The sequence below is a fragment of the Monodon monoceros genome, unplaced genomic scaffold (genome assembly GCF_005190385.1).
Source record: "Monodon monoceros isolate NGI ecotype Baffin Bay Population unplaced genomic scaffold, NGI_Narwhal_1 Super_Scaffold_13, whole genome shotgun sequence".
NCBI lineage: Eukaryota > Metazoa > Chordata > Mammalia > Artiodactyla > Monodontidae > Monodon > Monodon monoceros.
The window spans coordinates 71,631,505-71,639,237 of record NW_021703769.1 but is presented as its reverse complement, the minus strand read 5'-3'; the positions used below and the strand labels follow the sequence as shown (position 1 = coordinate 71,639,237).

General features: G+C 39.1%; 1 protein-coding gene across 4 annotated transcripts in view; it reads left to right on the top strand.

The window, feature by feature from the left end:
* PSPH (phosphoserine phosphatase) overlaps window positions 1–7,733 on the top strand; it is a 49,998-nt gene that overhangs the window by 8,546 nt on the left and 33,719 nt on the right. Inside the window, exon 1 of one of the 4 annotated variants that reach the window (XM_029221819.1) lies at window positions 5,261–5,394. The exons of 2 other annotated variants lie outside the window; for them this stretch is intronic. The gene's annotated coding sequence lies outside the window, so the exon portion shown is untranslated. Of the gene's footprint in view, window positions 1–5,260; window positions 5,395–7,733 lie in introns of those variants that run through there. One more of the 4 variants, XM_029221820.1, reaches the window with a different exon arrangement.

Here is a 7,733-nt window from a genome sequence, read left to right as displayed (position 1 = left end):
TGTGTGTGTGTGTGTGTGTGTGTGTGTGTGTGTGTGTGTGTGTGTGTATAGTACAGGTATACCTCGTTTTATTGCACTTCATTTTATTGCATTTCACAAATATTCCGCTTTTTACAAATTGAAGGTTTGTGACAACCCTGCATTGAGGAAAGTCTACTGGTACCATTTTTCTAACACCATTTGCTTATTTCATGTCTCTGTGTCACATTTTACTAATTCTTGCAATATTTCAAATTTTTTCATTATTATTATCTTTGTTATGGTGACCTGTGATCAGTGATCTTTGATGTTACTGTTGTAATTATTTGGGGGCACCATGAAACCTGCCCACATGAGATGGTGAGCTTAATAAATGTGGGCATTTTGACTGCTCCATCTACCAGCCATTTCCCCATCTCTCTCCCTCTCCTTGGGCCTCCTTATTTTCTGAGACACACAAATTTTTTTTTTTATATTTCATATTTTATTTTTTTGAATTTTATTTTTTATACAGCAGGTTCTTATTAGTTATCCATTTTATACATATTAGTGTATACATGTCATTCCCAATCTCCCAATTCATAACGCCCCCCCACACTTTCCCCCCTTGGTGTCTGAGACACAAAAATTTTGAAACAGGGCCAATTAATAATTCTACAGTGGCCTCTGAGTGTTCAAGTGAAAGAAAGGGTCGCATGTCTCTCATGTTAAAAGCTAGAAATAATTAAGCTTTGTGAGGAAGGCATGTCGAAGTTTGAGACAGGCTGAAAGCTAGGCCTCCTGTGCCAGTTAGCCAAGTTGTGAATGCAAAGGAAAAGTTTTTGAAGGAAATTACAAGAGCTACTCCAGTGAACACACAAATAAAAAAGCAAAACGGCCTTATTGATGATATGGAGAAAGTTTTAGTGGCCTGGTTAGAAGATTAAACCAGCCACAACGTTCCCTTAAATCAAAGCCTAATCCACAGGAAGGCCCTAACTCCCTTCAATTCTATGAAGGCTGAGAGAGGTAAGGAAACTGCAGAGTAAAAGTTTGAAGCTAGCTGAGGTTGGTTCACGAGGTCTAAGGAAAGAAGCCATCTCCATAATGTAAAAGTGCAAGGTGAAGCCCCAAGTGCTGATGCAGAAGCTGCAGCAAGTTATCCAGAAGATCTAGCGAAGATAATTAATGAAGGTGGCTACACTAAGCAACAGATTTTCAGTGTAGATTAAACAGCCTTATATTGGAAGAAGATGCTGTCTAGGACTCTTATACCTAGAGAGGAGAAGTCAGTGCCTGGCTTCAAAGCTTCAAAGGACAGGCAGACTCTCTTGTTAGGGGCTAATGCAGCTGGTGACTTTAATTTGAAACTAGTGCTCATTTACCATTCTGAAAATCCTAGGGCCCTTAAGAATTATGTGAAATCTATTCTGCCTACGGTTTATAAATGGAACAGCAAAGCCTGGATGATAGAACATCTGTTTATAATATAGTTATTGAGTAATTAAAGCCCACTGAGACCTACTGCTCAGAAAAAGATTCCTTTCCAAATATTACTACTCACTGACAATATACCTGGTCACCCAAGAGCTCTGATGGAATGTACAATGAGATTAAAGTTTTCATGCCTGCTAACACAACATCCATTCTGCAGTCCATGGATCAAGGAGAAATTTTGACTTTCAAGTCTTATGACTTAAGAAATACATTTCATAAGGCTATAGCCGCCATAGACAGTGATTCCTCTGATGGATTTGGGCAAAGTCAATTGAAAATCTTCTGGGGACTTCCCTGGTGGTGCAGTGGTTAAGAATCCACCTGCCATTGCAGGGGACATGGGTTCAAGCCCTGGTGCAAGAAGATCCCACATGCTGCGGAGCAACTAAGCCTGTGTGCCACAAGTGCTGAGCCTGTGCTCTAAAGCCTGTGAGCCACATCTACTGAGCCCACGTGCCAAAACTACTGAAGCCCGTGCGCCTAGAGCCCGTGCTCTGCAACAGGAGAAGCCACCGCAATAAGAAGCCCGCGCACCGCAACTAAGAGTAGCCCCCTCTTGCCACGACTGGAGAAAGCCCATGCACAGCAGCAAAGACCCAACACAACCAAAAATAAATATATATATATATATATATATTTTTTTTTTTTTTAAAAAGAAGAAAACCTTCTGGAAAGGATTCACCATTCTAGATGCTATTAAGAACGTTAAGAAAATATTTGTACTTTATGGGAAGAGGTCAAAACATCAGCACTAATAGGAGTTTGGAAGAAGTTGATTTCAACCCTCGTGGATGACTTTGATGGGTTCAAGACTTCAGTGGAGGAAGTAACTGCAGACGTGGTGGAAACAAGAGAGCTAGAATTAGAAGTGGGAGTCTGAAGATGTGACTGCATTGCTGTAACCTCCAGATACAACTTTAATGAATGAGGAGTTGCTTCTTATGGTTGAGGAAAGAAGATGGTTTCTTTTTTCTTCTTTACTTTTAAAAAAATATTTATTTATTTATTTTGGCTGCACTGGGTCATGTGGGCTATTTTTTTAGTTACGGCATGTGGGCACTTAGTTGTGGCATGTGGGCTCTTAGGTGTGGCATGCGGGCTCTTAGGTGTGGCATGCGGGATCTAGTTCCCTGACCAGGGATCAAACTTGGGTCCCCTGCATTGAGAGCAAGGGGTCTTAACCACTGGACCACCAGGGAACTCCCAAGAAAGTGGTTTCTTGAAATGGAACCTATGCATGGTGAAGATGCTGTGAAGATTGTTAAAATAACAAAGGATTTAGAATATTACATAAACTCAGTTGATAAAGCAGCAGCAGGACTTAAGAGGACTGTTTCCAGTTTTGAAAGAAGTTCTACTGTGGGTAACATGCTATAAAACAGCATTGCACGCTACAGAGAAATCGTTCACGATGGGAATACTCAATTGATGCAGCAAACTTCATCACTGCCTTATTTTTAAAAAATTGTGACAGCCACCCCAGCCTTCAGCAACCTGATCAGTCATCAGATATCAGCAATACGCTCCTCTAGCAAAAAGATTACAACTCACTGAAGACTCAAATGATAGCAGTTTTTAGCAGTATTTTTAGATTAAGGTGTGTATTTTTTTTTTAACAAATAATGCTATCACACACTTAGTAGACTACATTACAGTGTAAACATAACTTTTATATGCACTGGGAAGCCAAAAAATTTGTGTGACTTGCTTTGTTGTGATAGTCACTTTATTGGAGTGGTCTGCAGTATCTCCAAGGTATGCCTGTACGTACACACACACACACACACACACACACACACACATCCCTATATATGTAAAGATATATATATATACATAACAAAAATCATACAGTATTTGTCTTTTTGTGACTGAATTATTCCACTTAGCAGACGTCCTCAAGTTTCATTCGTGTTATAGCATATTGCAGAATTTCCTTCCTTTTTAATGCTGGACAACATTCCATTGATGGTATATACCACATTATGCTTATCCATGCATCCATTGATGAATACTTGGGCTGTTTCCATGTTTTAGCTATTGTGAATAATGCTGCCATGAAACGGGTGTACAAATATCTCTTCGAGACCCTACTTTCAATTCTTTTGGGTATATACCCAGAAGTGGAATTTCTGGGTCATATAGTAATTCCAATTTTAATTTTTTGAGGACCCATCATACTGTTTTCCACAGTAGCTGTACCATTTTACATCCCCACCAACAGTGCATAAGTGTTCTAATCTCTCAACATCCTCATCAACACTTGTTGTTTTCTGATAGTAGCCATCCTAATGGGTATGAGGTGGGTATCTCATTGTAATTTTGATTTGCATTTCCCTTAGGATTAGTGATGTTGAACTCCTTTCATGTGCTTATTTTCTATTTGTATATCTTCTTTGGAGAAATATCTATTCAAGTCCTTTGACCATTTTTGAATTGGGTTTTTTTGTTGTTGTTGTTGAGTTTTAGGAGTTCTCCGTATATTCTGAATATTAATCCCTTATCAGATATATGATTTGAAAATATTTTCTCTCATTCTGTGGGTTACCTTTTTACTCTGTGGATACTGTTTCTTGATGAACAACATTTTAAAATTTTCATGAAATCCAACTTGTCTGTTTTTTATTTTGTTATGTGTGCCGTTGGTGTCATATCCAAGAAATCATTACCAAATCAAATGTTTTGCAGCTTTTGTCCTTTTTATTCTAAGAGTTTTATTGTTTTAGGTCTTACATATAGGTCCTTGACCTATTTGGAATTAATATTTGTATAAGATGTTAGGTCAGGGTCCAGCTTCATTCTTTTTCATGTGAATATCCAGTTTTCCCAGCACTATTTGTTGGAAAGATTGTTCCCCCCATTGAATGGTCTTGGCACCCTTGTCAAAAATCATTTAACCATAGATGTTTATTTCTGAGCTCCCTATTCTATTCCATTGGTCAATATGTCTGTCTTTATGCCAATACCGTACTGTTTTTTTGTTTTTCATACTGTTTTGATTACCATAGATTTGTAGTAGTTTTGAAATTAGGAAGTGTGAGTCTTCCAGTTTTGATCTTCTTCAAGGTTGTTTTAGGACATATACAGGGTCCCTTGAGACTCCATATGAATTTTAGGATAGGTTTTTCTATTTCTGCAAAAAATATCATTGGAATTTTGTTAGAGATTGCATTGAATCTACAGATTGCTTTGGGTAGTATTGCCATTTTAACAATATTGAGTCTTCTAATCCATGAATATGGGATGTGTTCCATTTATTTATATCCTTTTTAATTTCCTTTAGCAATATTTTGTACTTTTCATTGTATGAGTCTCTCACCTCCTTGGTTAAATTAATTCCTAAGTTTTTTGGTGCTATTGTAAATGGAATTATTTTTAAATTTCTTGTCAGATTGTTTATTATTGGTGTATAGAAATGCAACTGATTTTTTCGTGTTAACTTTTTTTTTTTTTTTTTTTTTTTTGCGGTATGTGGGCCTCTCACTGTTGTGGTCTCTCCCGTTGTGGAGCACAGGCTCCGGACGCACAGGCTCAGCGGCCATGGCTCACGGGCCCAGCCGCTCCGCGGCATGTGGGATCTTCCCAGACCAGGGCACGAACCCATATCCCCTGCATCGGCAGGCAGACTCTCAACCACTGCGCCACCAGAGAAGCCCTCGTGTTAACTTTTTAATCTGCTACTTTGCCAAATTCATTTATTAGTTCTACAGCTTTTTTATGGAGTCTTTAGGGTTTTCTACATATGAGATCATATCATCTGCAAACAGAGATAATTTTACTTCTTCCTTTCCAATCCGGATGCCTTTTATTTCTTTTCCTGACTAATTGTTCTGGCTAGAACTTTCAGTACTATGTTGAACAGAAGTGGTGAAAGTGGGCATCCTTGCCATACTCCTGTTCTGGAGGCTGGAAAGTGCAAGATCAAGGTGCAGGCCTGGTCAGGTGAGGGTCTTCTTCCTGGTTCACAGCCAGTGCCTTTTTTCTGTGTCTTCATATAGTGGAAGGGGCCGGGGGTCTCTGTGGTATCTCTTTTATAAGAGCACTAATCCTTTTCATGAGGGCTGTATTATGTTGCCCCCATGGAACTCGAGAACAAGGAGAACTGATGGAAATAAAATGATGCTTATGCTGTTTGCTATTCTGTAAGTGATAAAGTCCTTTGTCTCTGATCCAGGAGTCTGTTTTTGGCCACCATCTATGAAGTGGTATCAGGCTAACTTATTAGTTTGTAAGTAGGATAAAATTAACTCTCAGACCTGACAGTTTGCCAAATGGTAATTTTCTATTTTGATCATTCTTTTTTTTTTAACATCTTCATTGGAGTATAATTACTTTACAGTGGTGTGTTAGTTTCTGCTGTATAACAAGATGAATCAGGTGTACATGTACATATATCCCCATATCTCCTCCCTCTTGCATCTCCCTCCCACCCTCCCTATCCCACCCCTCTAGGTGGACACAAAGCACCGAGCTGATCTCCCTGTGCTACGTGGCTGCTTCCCACTAGCTATCTATTTTACATTTGGTAGTGTATATATGTCCATGCCACTCTCTCACTTCGTCCCAGCTTACCTTCCCCCTCCCCGTGTCCTCAAGTCCATTCTCTACATCTGCATCTTTATTCCTGTCCTGTCCCTAGGTTCTTCAGAACCATTTTTTTTTTTTAGATTCCATATATATGTGTTAGCATACGGTATTTGTTTTTCTCTTTGTGACTTACTTCACTCTGTATGACAGTCTCTAGGTCCATCCACCTCACTACAAATAACTCAATTTCGTTTCTTTTTATGGCTGAGTAATATTCCATTGTATATTTGTGCCATATCTTCTTTATCCATTCATCTGTCGATGGATACTTAGGTTGCTTCCATGTCCTGGCTATTGTAAACAGAGCTGCAGTGAACATTGTGGTACATGACTCTTTTTGAATTATGCTTTTCTAAGGGTATATGCCCAGTAGTGGGATTGCTGGGTCATATGGTAGTTCTATTTGTAGTTTTTTAAGGAACCTCCATACTATTCTCCATAGTGGCTGGATCAATTTACATTCCCACTGACAGTGCAAGAGGGTTCCCTTTTCTCCACACCCTCTCCAGCATTTGTTGTTTGTAGATTTTTTGATGATGGCCATTCTGACTGGTGTGAGGTGATGCCTTATTGTGGTTGGTTTTTTTTTTTTTACATCTTTATTGGAGTATAATTGCTTTACGATGGTGTGTTAGTTTCTGCTTTATTACAAAGTGAATCAGTTATACATATACATATGTCCCCCTATCTCTTCCCTCTTGGGTCTCCCTCCCTCCCACCCTCCCTATCCCACCCCTCTAGGTGGTCACAAAGCACCGAGCTGATCTCCCTGTGCTATGCGGCTGCTTCCCACTAGCTATTTTACATTTGGTAGTGTATATATGTCCATGCCACTCTCTCGCTTTGTCACAGCTTACCCTTCCCCCTCCCCATATCCTCAAGTCCATTCTCTAGTAGGTCTCTGTCTTTATTCCTGTCTTACCTCTAGGTTCTTCATGATATTTATTTTTCTTAAATTCCATATATATGTGTTAGCATACGGTATTTGTCTTTCTCTTTCTGACTTACTTCACTCTGCATGACAGACTCCAGGTTTATCCACCTCATTACAAATAGTTCAATTTTGTTTCTTTTTACGGCTGAGTAATATTCCATTGTATATATGTGCCACATCTTCTTTATCCATTCATCCGATGATGGACACTTAGGTTGTTTCCATCTCCGGGCTATTGTAAATAGAGCTGCAATGAACATTTTGGTACATGACTCTTTTTGAATTATGCTTTTCTAAGGGTATATGCCCAGTAGTGGGATTGCTGGGTCATATGTTAGTTCTATTTGTAGTTTTTTAAGGAACCTCCATACTGTTCTCCATAGTGGCTGTACCAATTTGCATTCCTACCAGCAGTGCAAGAGTGTTCCCTTTTCTCCACACCCTCTCCAGCATTTATTGTTTGTAGATTTTTTGATGATGGCCATTCTGACGTGTGAGATGATATCTCATTGTAGTTTTGATTTGCATTTCTCTAATGATTAATGATGTTGAGCATTCTTTCATGTGTTTGTTGGCAGTCTGTATATCTTCTTTGGAGAAATGTCTACTTAGGTCTTCTGCCCATTTTTGGATTGGGTTGTTTTGTTTTTTTATTATTGAGCTGCATGAGCTGCTTATAAATTTTGGAGATTAATCCTTTGTCAGTTGCTTCATTTGCAAATATTTTCTCCCATTCTGAGGGTTGTCTTTTGGTCTTGTT